Source organism: Triturus cristatus, chromosome 1_2 (genome assembly GCF_964204655.1).
Source record: "Triturus cristatus chromosome 1_2, aTriCri1.1, whole genome shotgun sequence".
Taxonomy (NCBI): Eukaryota; Metazoa; Chordata; class Amphibia; order Caudata; family Salamandridae; genus Triturus; species Triturus cristatus.
Genome location: NC_140580.1, coordinates 298,087,184 through 298,108,070, shown reverse-complemented (window position 1 = coordinate 298,108,070; position 20,887 = coordinate 298,087,184). Strand labels below are relative to the sequence as shown.

The following is a 20,887-nucleotide window of genomic DNA, read 5'->3' as shown; positions in this document are numbered from 1 at the left end:
ACTGCCATGGAAGGCACATTGTAGTCCCACGAAGGTGTCTGCGCAGGCATTGCCCCTATTGTAGGGATTATGATCTGACCAATGACCCGACGGGCTCCTTGAGCCTGTTGGAGGAGTTGGTTGGTCCCTCTGGATGCAGCGGTCAAACCAACCGAATCCTAATGAGGACCTCTATGCTGGACGGTGGTCAGACCACCACCGGCAGCCTGTCGGTGGCAGACAGACCGCCATCCTAATTAGTTAGTATATGAAAAAACAGTCACAGTGGAACAATTTAACTTAATTAAAACACAAGTATGTGAATATAAACTTAAATTGAGTTATGACAACACCTTATTGAGATACACAAATGACTTCATTTAATCGTATTGAGCATAGAAAAAGGTCAACATGTCAACCTATTAAATAGACAAATGCATGTCAAAATCATCATTTTCAATTACTAAGGGTGTAAGTGAAGTGAAAAGTGCAACATAAATCGGGATAAGTGCAGACGAAGTGAAGGGGAAGGTCGTGTGTTTAAGAACATCCAAAATGAATTTGAAGACCTAACCTGCCACTTGAATGGCAATAACACAAATGCAATAACATTAGCAAGAAAAGCAGTTGTAAAATCACTGTCAGTCTCGTGTATTGAACAAAGGGAAAAGTCGTCGACGTTTCGACCCCTAATCGAACCAGCAATTAGGAAATCTTGGAAGCGGGGTCTTCTTCAGGACCAGCGGGGGGTAGGGAAGATGGACTTACACCTAGGGATAAGGAGTAGTATTAATACGGTGTGTCTATGGGATCATTAATTATCATTAGGTAGAAATAAGACAATATTTACCAGCAACAGCAAGGAAAACTCATGCTGGACTATTTGTGGAGTGGGCCCGAACGGCTCCTAAAACAAAACAGAAAGACGGAACAAGAGGAGATTGCACATCTGTATGGGGTCTCAATTGGGGCCTACTGGTCAAAGCAAGATGGTGTATTACTCACCATTCAATCTTGAAAAACCGGTGCTATTGATGGCAATATTCTTATCGGTATATGATGAATCACAATGGGCAGTGGTTCAAACGTAACCAAAGCTGGGGGGGTAAAAAAATAAATTACAATTCCCACAACCTAGTTTGGAGATGTACCTAAACCAATTAAGGTACAAACATCAAAGGACCCACACAAGTGAAGAGAAAACACAAAAAAATTGGCGGCAAATGTATCTAAAAATATCTAAAAAGGAGTCACCGTGAGGGGACACCAAGGGTAAGTATGGACAGCGCTGCGGGGTTTGGAGAATATAAATCCGCTATATTAAGAAAAACACCCAGCGTGTTACAGACTTAACAAGTAACAAGCCTCAGCCTCTAAAAGCCCGGACAGTTAATATGAGGCAGGCGAAAGCCCATGAGACGGGCGAGAACCCATGAGGCGGCGTTAACATCAAGAACCCAAAGATAGGAGATTTGTCTCGCAGCGTTTTACAAAATCAAAATATAAAACCGCCTAACGGCTCTATAGCATGGAATCTAGTTAAATATGGCGGTTATTATAACTAAACCCAACCCAGATGTGGCTAGCAACGGGAGATTACCAAATGGAGAGGTGAAGAGGGGCAGCATTTAATCTCTTGGTGGAGCAAAAAGAAAGTGAGAAGCGCGGTGAGATGCAATCTCTTGGAAAACGCGCGCTTGCTCCGCGGTGTGACATACCTCCCAGGCAGCGTCGACAAAATCTGACAGCTAACCCTGGGAAGTGTCAAGTCGCTCGTTAAGTAGCTGACGAAAGCAAGTACGTCAGCGAAAGGCACGTGACGCGCTCATTGGACAGGGGCAGGGGGTGTGTCTGTATCAACGCAGCTGAAAACTCAGATGCTGCAAAACTGAAAGTGTTATCCCACGAGCGGCAGACAACGTTCTGTGGCGCGCGAAGGGCACTTGAATGTGTCAATTGAAACTGCTGTATAACAGCTTACACTCTAAGTTTCTTGTTTACAACATTGAGGCATAATAATTTCAGCAATGTGCGTGAATGCAAAAATAGGTAAAGCCACTTAGTCAAATATACGTCAGCTTGAAAACCATAAACATGAGAACCAAATCATAGTGCAGCATATAAAATGGAGGCAAGCTTTAAAGTATCCTGTTTAAAATATATGCACAGAGGTAATGACCTGACTGCAAACGCAGCTTACATTCTGAAGCAGAGATAAACTGCCCTCAACGAGTTAACAATAAATATCTAGATAGAGTGTAGTTCAGATTTTGAAAGGGAATCAAGGCAATAGTAGGCCAAAGGGCGGAGATAGTGTGTCATGCAGCAAATGGTTATAAATGGTCAAGATTACCCCAAATTTAAAGGCTAGGTGTTATTCAACAAGGATAGTTGTGCATATGTAGCGTCAAGTTCGTTAAGGCCATTAAGGACAGAATCAAACCTGTCCATCCATTTACATTCACGGGTGTTGAGGATTGCTCCCAGGTCGCCTCCCCTGATACCCAAAGTGATGGCCTCAAGAACTAGCCATTTCATCGATTCAGGGGGGTGGTTAAATGCTGAAAAATGTTCAACCATGGGGGCCCCCGTGGTATTGCATCTTATTCTGCTACAATGTTGTAGGATACGGCACTTGATCCTCTGAGTGGTCTGACCCACGTATATCTTGTTGCAGGGACAGACAATGGCGTAAATGACATTTTTAGTGTTACAGTTTGTCAATGTTTTTAGGGGCACCGTGCAATTGTTGAATTGAAACACTTTAGTTTCAATAGTGAGACTGCAAGCTTTACATTGTCCACATTTGACATGGCCTACTGGTGCCGGTAGTTGCCACATTGATTCGATTGTTGGCTTAGGAGGTGTGTCCAAAAAGGACTTTACCACTTGATCACGGACATTTCTGCCTTTCTTGAAGGAGTGCATGGGTGGTTCGGGAAGATGTAGTTCCGATGATACCAAATGCCAGTGTTTGTTTATGATCTGCCGAATTTCGTTGCTCCTGGTGCTGAAGGTGGTAACGCATATTAGCCTGTTGAGGTCCTCAGTACGATTCTTTGGAGTTAAAAGCATGTCCCTATGGTTGAACCACGCTCTCTTGCGGGCTCTCTTAACCAACCGTCTGGGGTAGCCACATTCAATTAGTCTAACAATCAGATCATCAGATTCATTGAAGAAATCCTCCTTCCGTGTACAATTTCTCCTGATCCTCAGGAACTGGCCAAAGGGTAGATTATCCCGCAGGCCTCTTGGGTGGTGACTCCCATATCTGAGTAGCGTGTTTCTCTCAGTAGGCTTTCGATAAAGGGTCGTATATAGGCACTCGTCCGCAGTTTTGATAGAGATGTCCAGAAAGTCAATGGTGGACTTGTCTTTGTGAATTGTAAACTGGATGTCGCCTGTTCTCTCATTGAGCCATTTGAAAAAATTGTTGAGTTCTGAATCACTGCCTGTCCAAATCATGAGGACATCATCGATGTACCGCTTCCAGTACGCAACTTGCCTATTAAATGGATTTGTAATGTTGTTCACAAAGGTCTGCTCAAAATCGTCCATGTACAGGATCGCCAGGTCCGGTGCAAAGCTGGCCCCCATCGCAACACCTTTAGTCTGCATAAAATACTCATTCTGGAAGAGGAAAAAGTTTTGTGTCATCGCTATAGTGAGCAACTGAATTATGAACTCGGATGGAACATGTGTGGGTTGTGTTCTTGTGTCCAAATATTTTGACATCACATCTAGAGCATGTTGCTGTGGTATGCTGGTATACAGTGACACAATATCCAGCGTGACAAGAATCTGGGTATCTGGATTGAAAGACATACCATCAATTAAATTGATGACCTGCATCGTGTCTCGTACATATGACCTGGTTTGTTCAGCCAAAGGTTTTAGAAAGAAGTCCACGTATTTACACAATGGTTCAAGAATAGACCCACATCCAGAAACTATGGGGCGCCCAGGCGGTCGTTGTTGATTCTTATGAACTTTAGGTAAGGTGTAAATCGTTGGAATGCGTGGATGAGTCTGGTTCAGGTAGGCAAATTCCAAATTCGAAAGGAAACCTTGGGCAAGGCCATCTTGAGTTGTCCGCAAAATCATGCTGCTGATTTTCTTGGAGGGATTGGAATTTAATCTGGTGTAACTAACACCGTCATTCAGTTGAGAGTAAATCTCGTCCTTGTAATCCTCCACATTCTGAAGCACAATGGCACCACCCTTATCCGCAGGTTTGATGACAATGGAGCGATTGTTTTTTAGGTTCTCAAGGGCTTTCCTTTCGCCACTAGTAACGTTATGAGTTACATATTTCTTGATGGAACACGTGTTGAGGGCCTCCTTGAGCACAATACTCTCATAAGTTAGCAGCCGATGTGAAACCATTTGTGAGGTTGGAGTAAAGGAGGATGGAGTCCGGAGTCCAGTACAAGATGTCGTAGATTGACTTGGGGACTGACGGAAGAAATAGCGTAACCTCATCTTGCGAAAGAAACGGTGTAATTCAGTTTGCAGATTAAATTTATTAGGGTATGCGGTGGGGACGTACGATAGCCCTTTACTGAGAACCTTATGTTCATCATTAGTCAATACATGATTGGACAAATTCATAATAGGGTCCTTGATGGTGCTCACCAGCGATAGACCCGGCGTCTCGTTTGAATTTCCCCATGCTGTTCCTGGGGGAAATGTACTTGCTTCTGGGCAGGGGTCATGCCCTGGGGTTGGCCTCGGCCCCATCCTTGTTGAAGGTGGCCGCGTCCCCGGCCTCTGTTCCAGTTCCAGTTCGTATTCCTTCCTCTTGGTGGTCGCCATTGTCTGTCCTCTAAAAAAGAAGGACCAGATGGTGGGTAATATGCCGTGTCCTGGCCTTGGTAGTTAAGACTACTACCTGCTTGTTCACTGTCGCTTCCAGTGGATCCTGTTGATTCAGAAAAGGTTGTGAATCTACGGGTACCTCTGAATCCACCCCTTCCTCTATTGAAAAAACGACCTTGCTGATCCTGTTTGTAGTAGTCGTCGTGTAAATATGGGTAGGTCAACTTCTTGTCATAGACACGCACGTCTTTGGAGAGTTTGTCAAGCTTCTTTGCTTGAGTATTAATGTCAAATTCTTTGATTGTTTTCTCAAGGCGTTCCAAGGCTTCTTTGGCGTTCGTTAAAGCGTTGTCAGTAGAGATATCGCATTTAAGATCTGCGATTTCTTTCATAAGTTTCTCGACCTGTTCAAGGGCTGTTTCTACCCCCAGCACCATCCAGTGCCGCGAGCAGTTGTTGGCAACAAAACTGAAGCCCTCCTTGAACTTGGGCTGGTCCACAAAGATCGCAGGTTCGTTCTTAACTTGTAATCCTACCGGGATGACATTGGCCTGTAGGTATTTGGTCAGGACGTGTCCGTGTAATCTTGTACGGATTAGCTTTTTCTCCAGTCTTTCCAATTTGTTTATCTTTTCGTTGAGAGACACATCTATGTTGGGAGTGTTGGAGGTTATGAAGAGGTTAGTGGGGTCCTGAATGAGATTGGCGATGTACTCCTCAGTATATGATAAAGTTTCACTTGCCGTCATAATGTGAGAAAGTAAATTAAATGGGCTAAAAGCAAAGACCCTCGCAGGAAAAACCTGCACTAGGATATGTTATGTTTCAATGGGGTGACCCGATAGACCACTGGACTCGGGTGTATAAATTAGTATATGAAAAAACAGTCACAGTGGAACAATTTATCTTAATTAAAACACAAGTATGTGAATATAAACTTAAATTGAGTTATGACAACACCTTATTGAGATACACAAATGACTTCATTTAATCGTATTGAGCATAGAAAAAGGTCAACATGTCAACCTATTAAATAGACAAATGCATGTCAAAATCATCATTTTCAATTACTAAGGGTGTAAGTGAAGTGAAAAGTGCAACATAAATCGGGATAAATGCAGACGAAGTGAAGGGGAAGGTCGTGTGTTTAAGAACATCCAAAATGAATTTGAAGACCTAACCTGCCACTTGAATGGCAATAACACAAATGCAATAACATTAGCAAGAAAAGCAGTTGTAAAATCACTGTCAGTCTCGTGTATTGAACAAAGGGAAAATTCGTCGACGTTTCGACCCCTAATCGAACCAGCAATTAGGAAATCTTGGAAGCGGGGTCTTATTCAGGACCAGCGGGGGGTAGGGAAGATGGACTTACACCTAGGGATAAGGAGTAGTATTAATACGGTGTGTCTATGGGATCATTAATTATCATTAGGTAGAAATAAGACAATATTTACCAGCAACAGCAAGGAAAACTCATGCTGGACTATTTGTGGAGTGGGCCCGAACGGCTCCTAAAACAAAACAGAAAGACGGAACAAGAGGAGATTGCACATCTGTATGGGGTCTCAATTGGGGCCTACTGGTCAAAGCAAGATGGTGTATTACTCACCATTCAATCTTGAAAAACCGGTGCTATTGATGGCAATATTCTTATCGGTATATGATGAATCACAATGGGCAGTGGTTCAAACGTAACCAAAGCTGGGGGGGTAAAAAAATAAATTACAATTCCCACAACCTAGTTTGGAGATGTACCTAAACCAATTAAGGTACAAACATCAAAGGACCCACACAAGTGAAGAGAAAACACAAAAAAATTGGCGGCAAATGTATCTAAAAATATCTAAAAAGGAGTCACCGTGAGGGGACACCAAGGGTAAGTATGGACAGCGCTGCGGGGTTTGGAGAATATAAATCCGCTATATTAATTAGGCCATTAGTGATGATTTGCAGCATATGCTAGCTCAGGTATCGAATAAACCTAACAACTGTGATAAATTAGTGGATTTAGCATTCCAAATGGATCACAGATTGACTGAACATAAAAGTGAAAAAGGGAGACATGAATTGAGGCATAGAATTTGGAATAGTCCTCTTCTTCATTTGCCATGAGAGAAAATAAAGGTTTATCCCCAGAGCCCATGCAGATTGGAACAATATGCCAACAATCATCAAAAGAAAAAAAGAACATTGCAGGTCTACATTTCTCTGTAATATGTGTCCGACACACATTTTATAAAGAGTTGTACCCAGAAAAGCAAGTGGCAGGACCAGTGAAACAACACATCTTTGAAGTGCTGAGGGTCTTACCTCTGAGTATCTTTCTACCCTTGACCCCAGACGAGTTGGTATTGAGTACAATTAATTCACCCTATATTAGATGTAATTTTGCAGGGTCATCAAAGTATACACATTGATGATGTGCCTTAGTTGAAGTGGGAAACAAAGGGAATTGAATTGATTGGAAGTATGCTAAATGTTAGGTGTGCCTATACATCAGAAAATAGAACCTGAAGTAACAGGCCTGAAGTAACAGGCTCACATCAGGACCCATCATATATTGAAACACAGATTTAATCATAATCTGGTTCCAATCTCACAAGAAAAAATACATATTTGTTTGATGCCCCGCACATCTAACTGATTTTCCTTGACTCACCACACATACCCCATTCATTCACTGGGGACCCTGTACTGTACAATTGATTTCCTCAGAATATCATTCTCAATGTTGTGCAATGTTGCGAAAGAATGATGAAGAACTGGCTGCCCTGGAGAGGTGTTTAGTTCTAGCTGCAGCATCTAACGAAAATATTGAACCACCAGCATTTCTACATCTAAATATTCAGATGTGTTTCGTATAAAGAAGGTGGAAACACAACTACTTTATCTTCCCCCTCAATTATCAAATGATTTGAAACAAGGAGCAGCTGTACTAAATATATGCAAATATATGCAGAAGCCAGGAACCCTCCCCCTCTTTACCCTCATACCGAGGTTTATTCCAGATAGCAATTGCTTGGGCTAAGAGGGACCCACAACGATAAGTGCTCCCGTTTTATTTACTTAACTAGAGGCAACTTGAAATGTAAGTACTGCGCTTATACCCCTCCACTTCCCCTTCCTCCGAGAAATGTGTCCCCGGATAAGGCTGGTTGGGCAATGTTCCTCCTAATTTGAAGATCCTTCTCATGCCATAAGTTGGATTTATTTCCATTTTTGGTAGAAGTAAAACCTGATGTGGTCTTCCTTATGGAAACCTGGCTCCCGGAGGAGTCAAGACCAGATATTGTCCATGCCCTACCCCTGACTATTACATTGTATGTAGAGATAGAGAATACAGGAGGAGTGGTGGGCTCACTATTATATTAAAGTCAACTCTTACTTGCCTAACCAATACCCTTCACTCGCTAATTGTGAAAGTCTTACATTTCCATTTCCCTGTCCCATACACATAAATTATCTGGAGTCCTAATTTACCATCCCCCGGCCCGGCAGGCTCATACTCCCAGACAGTACCAGAGGACCTTGCCATTTTGACAATCAAGAAAACCCACTTTACGGTTCTGGGAGACCTAAATCTACACTTTGACGAGTCCACTGATATTGTAGCTACCGGCTTTATGTCAATTGGGTAAAAAAGTACAGGGTCCCACCCATGCAAACGGGCATCTGCTAGATGCCACTTTTACTAATAATCGCTTGCTACAGGTCCTTGATCCTTTAGCCATCTTAAGGACTGGCCACTTTTTGATTCCTATCGTCCTTATAATGCCCGGTCTGAATATACCCCCCACACCATCTGTCCGCAAAGACCAGAACTGGTCTCACTTAAACCGTGTACATTGGATACACACTCACAGTAATTTTACACCCTCTCTGGGCTTTGATCCACAAGCTGTGAATAGTAAATTCTTGGAATGGATAGACCACTTCCTAGATAAAATTATCCCAAAGAATATGGTTACACTTTGGGAAATAGTCAGGGCCTACTATATTGGAATTAGATTTGCCCAAGCCACTTATTATGAGACAAAAAATAATGACACTGTTAACTCCCTTAAGGAGATGTTTAAAATTACTGAAGCACTGCTGGAACCCACTCCCAACAGATCACCCTCTAAACCCTCTAACGACAAGTGTAATGTCCTGGCCACCTATTTTGAAGACAAAATATCAGAAATATGCCTCTCCTTTTAAAAGGTGGAGGAAACACCCAATTCCACTCCTTTTAGCAACAGTACGGAGACTACCCTATCCCCCTCTCAGAATTCCCCCTTACCTTGGAAACTTTTACTGCACTTTCTAGCAAAATCAAATCCAGATCCCCACTCGATCCTGCCCCCACCAGAAGTCTTGCACTAGGAGCAGAAATCATTTTCTCCACCATGCTCAAGACGGTCAACCTCTCTTTGGAGAAAGGATTGGTTCCTCAGCTATGGAAACACGTCATGGTTAAAGCCAGCCTTAAAAAGCCTAATCTTGACATATCATGCTTGGGGAATTTTTGCTCAATTCCCTGCTTCCAGACATAAGTAGAGTAGCAGAACCATATGTCAATAAAGAGCTCTCTGAATTTATTGAGGCCAACTCCTTCCTGCACCACACTCAAACTAGTTTTCGGCCCAAACACAGTACCAAAACCACTCTTTTATCAGCAGTGGAGGATGCTAATAGGAGTCTTGATCAAGGAGGTACAGTTGCTATTATACTTCTGGATCGCAGTATGGCCTTTGATACCATTGACCATACTATTCTCTGTATAAGATCTGTAAGGCCACTGTTGAAGGGAAAGCCCTGAGCTGCTAAGCTCTTTCCTGAAGGATAGATCCTTTCATGTTTTTGACAGTGCCTGCTCTTCTGAGATTTTTCCTGTTACTTTTGGAGTTCCGCAAGGTTCATTCCTTACCCCCACATTGTTTAACACTTATCTGCAACCCCTGGTCGATATCGTAAATCCATTTGGGATTTCCATAGTCTTCTATGTGGATGACACCCAGCTGGTTTTCTCACTCATTCCTGGCATAGACCCCTTAGCTCTCACCCTGGGACCATGTCTGGAGCTAGTAGTCAGCTGGATGAATAAATCCTGTCTTAACCTGAACGGAGCTAAAACTGAGTCTATGATTCTCAGGAACTATCCCTCTCCTCAACGGACCCCTAGCTGGCTAGTATGTCTCAGCCTCCTCCCTGCCCCCAAAACAGCAATAAAAAGTTTGGGGGTTAGGTTGTATAAATCCTTGTCCATAGAAATCCAGGCTACCATACTATTGACCTGCTTCTTTGGAATCTTGTGCATGTTGCACCAGATTCTGCCTCCTCTTCCCCTGTCCTCGAAGAGGCTGGTAATCCAGGTATTGATTCTTTCTCACCTGGACTACAGCACCTCACACTACGTAGGGGCCCTCCAGGCAGTCATTCGAAAATTATAGGTCATACAGAATGCTGCTGCATGCATGCTGTTAGGGATCTCAAGATCTGAGTCAGCAAGACATGGTCTGGTGGATCTCCATGGCTTAGTTGCCTAAAGAATTAAATTCCAAGCCTTGTGCATCACACATTAAGCCCTACATGTGGTCCTCCTATCCTATGCCAGCTTATTATCCCTACATCCCCAAAAGGCAACTTAGATCCACCAACTCCCACCTGGCTACCGTCCCTACCATCAAGAGAGCCAGAAGTGGAGGACAGGCTTTTTGCCTTAATGCGGCCAAAATCTGGAATTCCCTCCTATTGGCCATCCGATCCACGGACAATGAACTGTGCTTTCAAAAACAACTTAAAACCTGTCTTTTTAAGATCGTACCCTCCTCAGAGGTGTGTGCCTTCTTATTTGTATAAGGTAAGGAGGCAAATGGAAGACAACTTTCCATACTAAACTTGGGCCATTTGAGTGTCAAGTTATACAAATCAGATTGTGCAATGCTCCAGCTGCATTGCAATGTTTCATTTATGAGATCCTTCATGAGTGCACATATATTTTTTACAATTCTGACCATTAATGACATCCAAATCTCTTCTCTAAAAATTAACCAGATCACAGCTATCATGTTTTCTAGCACAACAAAGATTGAGAGAGAACCAATTGTATGCCAGAACAGAAAATTGTTCCTTCCATTGTACAACTGTGGAATTTTTAGGAATATCATTTTTTCAAAAGGCTCCAAATGGACAACAATAAAGTTAAGGTAATCCAGGAATGGTAAACTTCTCAAGAGGTGCGAGATATTAAATGCTTAGGATTTGCTCATTTCTACTGTCACTTCATGTCTTTGTTTTCCAAGATAATCACTCTTTTCACCAGACTGCCAAATAAGGGGATTCTTTTCCAATGGTCTGAAGAAGAAACAAAGCTGTTTAAACATTTAAGATGCATTTCACTAGAGCACCCATACTGCATCATCCAGATTTCCATCAACATAATATTTAGAAGCAGAGTCCTTAAATGTCACCCATGGAGTAATTCGGTCCCAAATGCATCCGGGAGAGAAGTCAGTTACATTCTGTTGCCAATTATTCAAGAAACCTAACACCTGCAGAAATAAATTACATAGTTTCAGATAAAAAAACTCTTAGCTATTGAAACATGATTTGAGGAATGAGCGCATTATCTTTTAATAACCACATCTCAAAATCTTACTTCCTCAAGTCTGCTAATGTATTTATACCTGCACAACAATTGAGTTGGTTTTTATATTTTTGCAGAGTACATTTTGTCAGTACCTTTACACTGGGATGTCAAACTGGAAAAACAGATGCATCATTAACGAATCAACTCGGTGTTTGGCCAAAATATCAAGTCAAAATTATTGTGTGAACAAAATATTGTGTCAAGAATATCGAGGACAAGAATATCGTGAAGGTACGTTTCTATGGTTATTCAAAGTTTTCCTATACTTAACTCTACATATATGTACCTTGATGATACTGGTGAATAACCATAACAGGTTAAACCTATGATTACCTATTTTGCTGGTCATTTGGTATGAGTAAAACCGAGGAATTTTTTTAAGTCGTTTTTAGTGGAAGAGTTAAATAAAGAAGTATAACAGTATGTATTGATGTGTGACATCCATATCGGACAAAAAAGATAGAATGAAGTTGATACTTTGTATGGATCCGCCAGAACATGACCCAAATATAAGCTTTCTAGACCACCTGGCACTAAGGACTTTTCTAATGTGTCAACCCAAGACAGAAATCCAGTTGCTCTGCGCCCATCCCCACAACCCACTGAGCTCTATTTGAGTGAGATGTGGTTTAGGTAGTGACAAATCCTTTGAGATGTCACTGGAACAAATAATGAAACTCAAACCCTCTTTCATCATGGAAGGAAACCCTCAAGAACACTTGAAAAGAAGGGATTTATTTCAAAGATTTATTTTTATAATCAAAATCCTATCCTAGTCTATTCAATATGAATAGTAACTATTATAAAGATCATCTAAATACGGGCAACAAGACTTACCACTAGAGTGAGTATCAAATTATTTTGCAACATATTGTAAAACATATTGGTCAAATCACACGATTCTATGTCAGGATCGGAGGCTCAGATTATGCTTATCTCTTCCATTTGTTTCCGCTCAGCAGCCTTAAATAACATATTGTTTTATTGAAATTCTGTTTTTTGAAGTCAAGCAAAGCGTACTTACATATCGCTGCAATGATAACAATAAAGAAACATCACAGATTAGGGTGGAAAACATACTAGAGGAGCATAGCTCTACCCAGCGAAACAGTCCCCTCCCATCAAACAGGATGGGTTAACTTAGAGCATGATATAGAGTCCTCCCAGGGCATAAGCCACAAGGCAGAAGAGCCTGAGTCTGAGGAGGGCTTGTGAGTAGGATCCAAGTAAGGCTGCCCATACAGAGTCTGAACGACCAGTAAAAAGGTGACACAGAAACGTGACTGAGCATGCAATAAAGGTGAAGTGACTAGAACTCCTACATCCTGGGTGTTATCCCCATTCAGAGAGTAGCTACATTACATTGCAGCATTAAAAAAGACAATCTGTCCTTCATATAATACAAACAAAGATAACCAACCAAAGGAAGACAGAGACAGTAAAGAGAAGAAGAGACGGATAAAAATAGAAAAGAAAAAGGATTCAACAGAGGGAGAGAAGAGCCCCCTTGTCAAGGGGGGAGGGGAGAGGGCTAGGGGGAGAAGGGAGTCACTGCCAGGTGCATTAAGGGGAGACGGTAACCAGAGTGGGGGCAGTGGGCTCAAGAGTAGGGGAATCCATCCATTGAGTTAGGTAGCACAGCTCGGAGGTTCCGGCCTCCGACCCCGAGAAAAGGGTTCCAGGGAGTCCTCAAAGAGCTGTAGGGCTCGAAACCTGGGGGGAATCAGGCGGGAGTGCTCCGTTTTGGTGAAGTGTCGTACAAGTGGTTGCCAAATACGGTCAAATCGGATGTCTGTGTGGTTAAGACGTGCCGTGAGTAGTTCAAGAGCTAGGACATCCCACAATCGCAAGAACCAGGCCGCTATGGAAGGGGGTGGGGCTTCTTCCAGCTGGCTGCAATGAACTGTCTCGCTGCCCCCAATAAGTGGAGGATCAGGTGCCATTCCTTTGTGGCCATGGCCTTAAGCATGCCTGGTTTAATGCTCAATATTGTTAATTACGGGACAGAAGGGATCGGGAACCCCACTACATCTTTAATGTGGCTGAGGACCTCCTTCCAAAACAGTGCAAGGACCGGGCAGGACCACCAGATGTGTAGGAAGTCCCCCTCGGCATTCTGGCATCTCCAGCAAAGCAAAGGAGAGTTCGGAAACATCCGATGTAAGCGAGTGGGGTATTGTACCATCGTGTAATCAATTTGTACGCTGATTGGCGCTTGGAGGTACTATGATACACCTTGGGGATGTAAACTACATATTTTTATGGAAAAGACTACATATGCCATGAGTCTTTGTGACAATAACAAATAAGCATAGAGTCAGTCCCATATAAACAACATCAAGGAACAGCACTTCCTCTTTCTTCACTGCTCAGCAGCCAGATAAGTGCTTTTCTTTAATGTTGTCTATATAGGCCTTTGTGGCAATCATAGCAATAGTGCTGTATTTGGCCGTTGTGTGGTGCTTAGACTGTACATAATACATGTACTGTTCCTTGCATTGTAGGGTTAGGCACTGTGTGGCCAAGAGGCACGGAGAGGGTTGATACCTATGTTTATAGCGCACTCCGGCCCTCACCCCTCCCTTGCATTCTTGGCATTCCTTGGCGTGCGTCAGGTGTGTCCGACATTTGCAAACTGGAAGGTGGTGCCAAAAAACCCCAGCTTGAAGTTCCTCAAGACCAAGACTCCACAGATAGATTGGGCATGCTCAGTCCGGAGGATATTTATCATCTCAGCTCTGTGGACTGGATTCTGGCGCCAAATGTGGTGCGCTATGTGGCCAGCCGTATCAGGAAACCCAGTGACCAGGAGGTTCAAGGTCGCCTGAAAGCGGAATATCCCCGGCCCTCCAGAAATTAATGCATGAATGGTGACATTCATAGCCAAATTCATTAAAGACCCTAAGAAGGGTTTGGAAGGCTCTTGGTGGTCCTGCCAAGATAAAGTCTTGGATGTTCTTGGCCCACTGACCAAAATCATAGACATGGTGGAAGATGCCAGAGAGTCAGGCCACATGATTGATCCCACAGTACTGTTGGGATGGGCTCAGGTGGCCCTATGTTTCCTAGGGAATACGAACTGCACATTGTCAAAAGAACATAGGCATTCCTTGTTGATTAAAATAGAGCCCAGACTAGGGAAACTGGCCACCAGCGAAGCTGGTCTCATGGCAAACGGGGGTCTCATTGGTGAGTCATACATAAAGGAGTTGTCACGTTTCGTTAACACACTCTCATTGCTGGACAAGGCCCAACAATGAATGAATGACCAGTACTTATAGAGCGCACAGCTACTCCAGCTGGAGTGTCCCGCCGCTAACACTTCACATATGGCTGCCCTACTAAGGGGCTTAGTTCTTAAAAAGCCATGTTTTCAACTGTTTTTTGAAGTGGCAGTGAACTGTTGACGCTCTCAGAGCTGCCGGCAGTTTGTTCCAAGCGTGGACTCCTAAGAAGCCGAAGGACATACCACCTCTGCGTACCAGACCTGTTTTGGGGATGCAGGCCAGATTGGCGGAGGACGAGTGCTCTAGTAGGTGTGTATCGGCTAGCTCTTTTTCTAAGGCAGGTGGTGCCCATGCCGCGGAAGGCTTTGAAGAAAATATCCAAGGCCTTGAATTGTATCAGTTCCCTCACTGGGAGCCAGTGTAAGATGGGGGAAGTCATATGCGACCTGAGGTTTCAGCTTAAGAATCGCCCTTGCTGCTGAATGTTGCACTACCTGAAGGAGTTGGAGAAGGTAGTCTGGTAGTTCCAGATAGAGGACATTGGCATAGTCCAATCTGGACGTGATCAGCGCCTGCACCACTGTCTTCCTGGAATCCAGGGGGAGATGCTGCAGGAATTTATTCAGCATTCGCAGTAAGCCAAAACAGGTTCCCACTAGAGCCTAAACCTGGGACCGGATCAAGAGCTTATTATCGATGTAGATACCCAGGTTTTTGACTTTAGATTGGGCAATACTTGGAGGGGAGAGATCTGCGGGCCACCACTGGCTCCAATTGCTCTCAGCGGATTGGCCGAGAAAGACAATCTCAGTTTTGTTGGGATTGCATTTAAACTGGTTCTCCTTCAGCCATCTATAAACCTTAGTGAGGCAGGATCTAATTACATCCCCATTGAAGTCTGCGCCTTTGTTCCATGTAAAATTCTGCTCTGTACCATCAGCATAGACGATTATTTTGGCACCCTGTGCCTCTGCCAATGATGCTAGAGGTGAGAAGTACAGATTAAACAGAGTTGGACTTAATGAGGAGCCCTGCGGGACTCCAACCTGCATGCTGGGTATAGAGTCTGAAAACGGGGGGGTCCAGATGACCTGTTCTCTGTCCTCCAAGAAGGATGTAATCCAGGCTAATGCACTCCCTTCAATGCCCGAATTCCTCAATCTGTTTAGGAGCATCCCGTGGGGCACCGTGTCAAATGCCATCAATAGATCGAGTAAAATAAGCATCGCTCTGCCCTCATGGTCCAGCTTGTCACTAAGATGCTCCATCACTTCCAGCAGGGTCGACTCTGTGCTGTAATGGGCCCTGAAGCTGGTTTGTGTGGGGTGCAGGAGAGTATGATTCTCCGAATACTCCATGAGCACTTTGTTAACATGTTTCTCCAATAATTAGGAGAAGGCTGGGAGGAGGGAGCTGCGTCTGTAGTTCGTGGGAATGTTGGGGTACGCATTTGTTTTTTTCAGGAGAGGAAGAATTTTAGCCTGCTTCCAGAGTGGTGGCACAATGCCAATTTCAAGCGATTAGTGGAGTACCTTATTGAAAGGTGCGTTTAATGTGGCTGCAAGAGCCGGTATCAGTTTAGCTGGGCACGCATCTGTTAGTGAGCCCGACTTGAGGACCGAGAGAAATGTGAGTGAGTCCTCAAGTTCGATGGCAGGGATCTGTAACAGTGGTGGCCAATGTTAGAGTGCCGTGGAGAAGAGGAGTTGAGTGATGCTACTCACTTGGGTGTGAGGAGAGGGGATATCCTCCCCTGCCTCCGTGGAGAATGACTGCTGGATCATCATTATCTTTTCATGAAAGGAACGGGCCACCTGGTTCGTCCAATCTGCTGATATCGGTGCTTCTTTGTTCACTGCCTTAGGATCCGTAAACTATTTTATGATATTGAAAATTTCCTTGCTCCTGTTGTTGGTTTTTGTAATCCTACTCTCCAGATGGTTCATTTTGGCCATTTTTGCCGATTTGTAGTGTGATTTGGGAGCTGTCTTATACATTTTCCTGTCCTCTGAAAGAAATTGCCTACACCACTTTCTTTCCAGGCATTTGCATTTGCATTTGCTGGCTCTCAGAGATTCATTGAATTAAGGCACCGAATGTCCAGTCCTCCTAGAGGTGCGCATGGTCAGGGTAGCAACTGCATCGATGTTTGCCCTCAGCCGCGATCCATCAAAAAGGTCTTTAGTCAGCAAAATTGTGAGGGGGGCCGGAAGAGGTAGGTAGCACTTTTTGGTTGCTCATACAACTCCAATCTCTATAAGCTCCAGATGAAGAATTCTCTTCAGGGGCAAGATCATAAGAACTTTGGAGGGTTCCACCCCTTGAGAGGGTGTGGCAGAGGATGCAGTGGAAAAGGAAACTTCAGCGGAGCCAGTAATGCACCAGGTGGAACCACCTGTAACAAATACCTATTTTTTCCCATCAGGGGTGGGAGAAGACTGCAATGGTTCAGCCACAAGTGGGAGTCCATTACAGGGGACACATGGGTGTTCCAAACAGTGAAAGGGTTTCACATAGAATTCCATGGGACCCACGACGAATTTCCTGACCTCATTCGTTAGTCTTCTCACGAGAAGGGACACAGATGGTACACAGGGAACCTACTACTGAAAGGGACCATCATTCAATTGATTCTCCACCCTGGGGGATTTCTGAGCAATATATTTCTTGTCGAAGAAAAGGACTAAGGGTTCAGACCAGTAATACATTCTGCAGGATTTCAATCAATCGGTGGTATACCGCCATTTCATAATGAAAGGCATTCACCTTCTAAGAGACATCTTGTTGCCCGATGACTGGTTGGTACTGCTCTACCTAAAGGATACCTACCTCACCGTTCCGATATACCCTGCCGACAGGAGGTTTCTTCAGTTTCAGTAGGACGATCAGGTCTATGAATTCGCTTGCCTACCGTTTGGGCTGTCCTCAGTGCCTTGGTGCTTCACCAAGGTGCTGAAGCCCGTCATGGAATGACTCTGAGCAAGGGGTGTACGACTTATAGTGTAACTGGATGACATCCTTTTGATGCACCAGGAGAAATTGATCTTACTCTCACAACTACAGATGACTCAAGACCTGCTACAAGACCAGGGTTTTTTTCTGAACGATCTGAAGTCGGACTTTGTACCGTTACAGCAAATGGCTTTTCTGGGGTTCAAGGTTATCACGGTACACCAATGCCTCAAGTTACCCCAAAAGAATATACTTTTAATTTACAGGGAGTTGCGCAGAACTTTGGCAAGGGAGAAATTTTCCCTATGACACTTGGTTCGGATTGTGGGCCTTCTATTGACTTTGAAGGAAGGGACCCAACTAGGGCCACCCGGGTCACTCTCAACCTCTTCTAGCCTTCCAAGAAATGAAGAGTCAATGACGCAGTAGAGAAATGTAAGCAAAACTAGTTTATTCACAAAGAACACAGCAGTGAAGTCCAGTCTGACCAGCCACCTATGATCGCTGATGAGGACTAACTCTAACAAGCATAAAGTTACATTATGTATGTTGCGGAGCCCACAAAGGTAGATGTCGTAACACTATGGGGGTACAGAACATAAGTTTTGATTCCACAGCCTGGTACAAGCTATCTACTGCCCAAGGTTGTCTGACTCATCCTCCCTACTAGGCAGGTGGGAGAGGGCCTCAACGCAGAGAGAAAGGCATACGTTAATGAGCAAGATTCAACATCTGAGAAACGAAACTCACCAAGAACTATTTCTCGTAAATGATACAGTAACAGGTTCGATTGTAATACAAAATGGAGTCTAGGCAGAGAAAATGGTGGCACAGATGTCAACCTAACTTTCATAATATTTACCCTTGTTAATTGCGTATGCATCATGCAAGAATGTATTATAAAATAGCTAAATGAATGCTAACATAATACCAAGTAAAATACGAGTAATATGGCAATTTTACGTTTCAATTCTAACAGACCCTCCTTTTAGCATTGTTTAGCTAAAACGACTTTATTCTTGCTATCAGGTAAGGGTCTTTACAATTCTAGAACAAGAGACAATTTAGAAATGCAGGCAATAACATGTCAAGTACGGATATATATATATATATATATATATGCTCCAAAACTTCTCGTACTTCCTTTTCACGGCGAACAGAGAAGGACGGAATATATATATTCACTGAAAAAAACATAGGTTTCAGGGGTGTTATATTTAGCTGGACTTTTCACTTGTACAAAACCATTGAAATTCCCTGTTATAGTTAGTTCAGCTAACTATAACTCGCGCGCCCGCAATGCACTGCTGATGATGTCACATATTACATCACTCATGACATGGTCAGTGACATCACTGATGACATCTCAAATGACATCACTGATGACATCACTGATGACATCATCCAGTGAATGTCTGTTTTTCTGAAAATTAAATATGTTTTATATATGTATATCTAAACAATGATGGAAGAATAAATGGGTATATAAGTGTCTAAATGGATGATTTGTTTTTGAAAAATTGATTGTGTAACTGACTGATTAAGTGTATCATAGTGAATACAAGGCTTAGTGAGTAATGTTTAAATATGTAAATATCTGTATCAGTCTCTCACTTTGTGTATAAGTGGCTGCATGGGTTGGTGAGTAGCTACATGGGTGTCTATATAGGTTATTATTTGTTTTTTTGAGTATCAGTCTGAGTGTCTGCATGGTTCGGTGAGGGGTATTACGTAGTGCATAGGTGCATGAATGAGTGACTCACTGTTTGTATGTGTTGAAGACAGCATGTGTGCAGGACTGTATGGGTGGATGAGTGTGTGTATGGGTGTGTTACTGAGTGAATGACTGTCTCAATAGTGTCTTTATGAGTAACTACATATGTTTTAAACTAGTATATGTGACTATTGGTGTATATAAGTGAGTATATGTGAGAGTGAGAGATTGAAAGAGTTCCTGTATGAATAAGTATGTGTTTCTATAAGTGATTGTTTAAAAGACTAAGTATGTGTAAGTTTCCGTAGAAGTAAGTGTGGTGCTGTGTGTATAACTGTATATGCAAGTAAATGTATGTTTGATTCTTTATTAGCATGAGTGACTATGTGTGTGAGTAACTCTATGGATGAGTGGCATTGTGTAACAGGATTTATAGGTGTATGAGTACATATGATGAGTGAGTACATGTATGAGTGACTGTATAGGACTGTTGGTGAATGATTGGATGTGTATGTGGATCTTAGAATTACTGAAGAGGTTGTTGTAACTGGTATTGGTATGTCCATTGTTTTGAAAATTTTAGTCTCTATTTTTGAATGTGTGTATCAAAGGTAATATTAGGGTGAGAGGAGGTCTGCCACTCTATCACAAGGATGATGTCATCAGTGATGTCATGAGTGATGTCATTTGAGATGTCATCAGTGATGTCATGAGTGATGTCACTGACCATGTCATGAGTGATTTAATATGTGACGTCATCAGCAGTGCATTGCGGGCGCGCGAGTTATAGTTAGCTGAACTAACTATAACGGGGGAATTTCAATGGTTTTGTACAAGTGAAAAGTCCAGCTAACTATAACACCCCTGGGGGGCGTGGCCAAGCCGCGGGCTAAGATGGCCGCACGGCGTTGAAGCTCCGCCATCGACCCGGCACAAACCCTGCTTTCCTCGCCCTCCTGATGCGGGCGCGGGACGCCAGACGCTGCCGCTGACCCAACTAAGACCCCGGAGTGCGCTGGGATGCAGAGCGGACCTCCCGGGCCACGGGGGCGCCCGGAGATGAGCACACCATCCTGAGGCCCAAGATGGCGGGCTGTTCCGGGAGCGGGGGACTCGAGTGCGAGGAGGGCGGCCGGCCGAGAGACAGGTAACCGGGGGGCTCGGAGGGGGGGGCATTGAGCACCGGGGTGCTGGCTGGCGGGGACCCGCTTCCTTCTCCCTACGCCGTTGCGCACCGGAGGACGACCGGGCGCACGGCTCTGGCCCTGCGCTCCGGCCGCGGCCTCGCTCGTTGTCTCCTCCCTGGGGCCCTGGACTAATCCGGTCGGGGAGCCTGGGAGGGGTGGCGGGACGGCCTGCTGGCGGTGGGGGGGGGGGCGGTTGGGGCCCTGCGCTGGGCCCGACGCCCGGGTTGTCTCTGCCTCGTCACTTGGGCCCTCTCGGGTTTTGCCATGTGCTCCGCGGCTGGTTGTTGCGTTCCTCCCTTGCCCCTCCCGGCGGCGCCGAATCGTGGCTGCTGAACACATCGCGATGGCGCACTTGAAGTTCCATTGGGGCCCTGCT

General features: G+C 44.1%; 1 long non-coding RNA gene across 1 annotated transcript in view; it reads right to left on the bottom strand.

The window, feature by feature from the left end:
• Positions 1-383: 383 nt before the first annotated feature.
• LOC146867210 (uncharacterized) overlaps positions 384-20,887 on the bottom strand; it is a 68,364-nt gene continuing 47,860 nt past the window's right edge. Inside the window, exons 3-5 of the long non-coding RNA XR_014961111.1 lie at positions 6,410-6,501; positions 6,255-6,311; positions 384-1,076 (exon numbers count right to left, since the gene is read on the bottom strand). This is a non-coding gene — a long non-coding RNA (uncharacterized LOC146867210). The remainder of the gene's footprint in view (positions 1,077-6,254; positions 6,312-6,409; positions 6,502-20,887) is intronic.